Source organism: Arabidopsis lyrata (assembly GCF_000004255.2).
Source record: "Arabidopsis lyrata subsp. lyrata unplaced genomic scaffold ARALYscaffold_29, whole genome shotgun sequence".
Taxonomy (NCBI): domain Eukaryota; kingdom Viridiplantae; phylum Streptophyta; class Magnoliopsida; order Brassicales; family Brassicaceae; genus Arabidopsis; species Arabidopsis lyrata.
The window spans coordinates 39,157-40,494 of NW_003302528.1; positions in this window are offsets into that span (position 1 = coordinate 39,157).

The following is a 1,338-nucleotide window of genomic DNA, read 5'->3' on the forward strand; positions in this document are numbered from 1 at the left end:
TTGATCAGATCGAGATTGCTCTTCATCTCATCACGTTCGGAGTTAAGTTTGTTCTAAGCTTTATCTGTAGAGATAAATTCTTGCACGGCAAGAAGGAACGGTTGCCTAGCTCCTTTAACCTCTTTCCGAGCATCATGACATATCTTGCGAACATCCTGATCTTTCAGTTTGGAAAGAGACTCATTTTTTCGCTCGAACTCCTCAGCAACTGTTTTGACCTTGCTAAGCTCTGATTTCAGAAGCTCGATCTCGCCCTTTGCAAAGTTTTGGTCAGCAAGAGCAGTTTTTAGCTTGGGCTCTGTCTCAGCCAAATTCTTCCTTGTCTCCTCGCCAGATCTTTCGAGTTGCTCGATTTCTTTCTGACGAGCCGAGTCGAGACCAGTCGTCTCCTTCGCAAGTTGGTTGGAAGATTGGAGTTTCTCAATCTCTCCTTCGGTAATAACAGCTCTCTTGGAAACTTTGGTGAGCTCCTCTTCGTAATGGTTGATGATGCTGTTAACATCCAGGGTTGCCTGATAAAATGAGATGCGATAAGAAAAGGGAGATTCAAAATCAAATATATACATATTCGAATAGTCAAACCTGAGAAGAGTGGAATAAATGACTGATATACATCTTCTTGACGTCATCCCTCCAGTGCCCAAAGGATGGAAGTTTCTTCCCAGAACGAGTGTTGAAACATCTAAAGATATTTCCAATCTTCTCTTTATCTAAAGTAAAGATATTCGAATGAATATAGAATTCCTTAAAAAAATCAGTTAAATCTCCAGTATCAAAAGGTTAATTGAGGATTACCTGATGGAGATGAAGCTCTGGCAACAATTCCTGAGCTCGGAGATGATCGAGCTCTAGAGGTATTACCTCGAGGACGCCTGGGGGGGGTAGCATCCCTGAACTCAGCGGCTCTCTCAAAACAATTCCTGAATCAGGATTCCTACCCTGAATGTAAGCAGATTCAGGAATTGGAAGACTTGAAGAAATGGCTTCGGCTCTCCTCGTGCTCTTGGACCTTCCCTGAAGCGAGGGTTCAGGTCCCTCAGCCTTCCTCTTCTTCATAAAAGAGGAGCCATCTAAGGGACCTCCTTCTTCAGCAGTGGCGGCGACCATGATGCCTGCTGCTGGGGTAGAGGAAGGAGCATTGTTTATGGTGACCGCCATTGACTTTGAACCCTCAAGGGACCCGTTATCAACTAGGAGAGTTTTCCGATCTGGGAGATCTGATCTTTGACTTTCTTGTCTGCTTCTCTGATCCTTCTCCTATCTCGGGCATTCAAACTCGAGAGATCAATCTCAGCAGAGGAGGGTCGACGGGATGAGTAAGGCCCATTCTGACAGAAT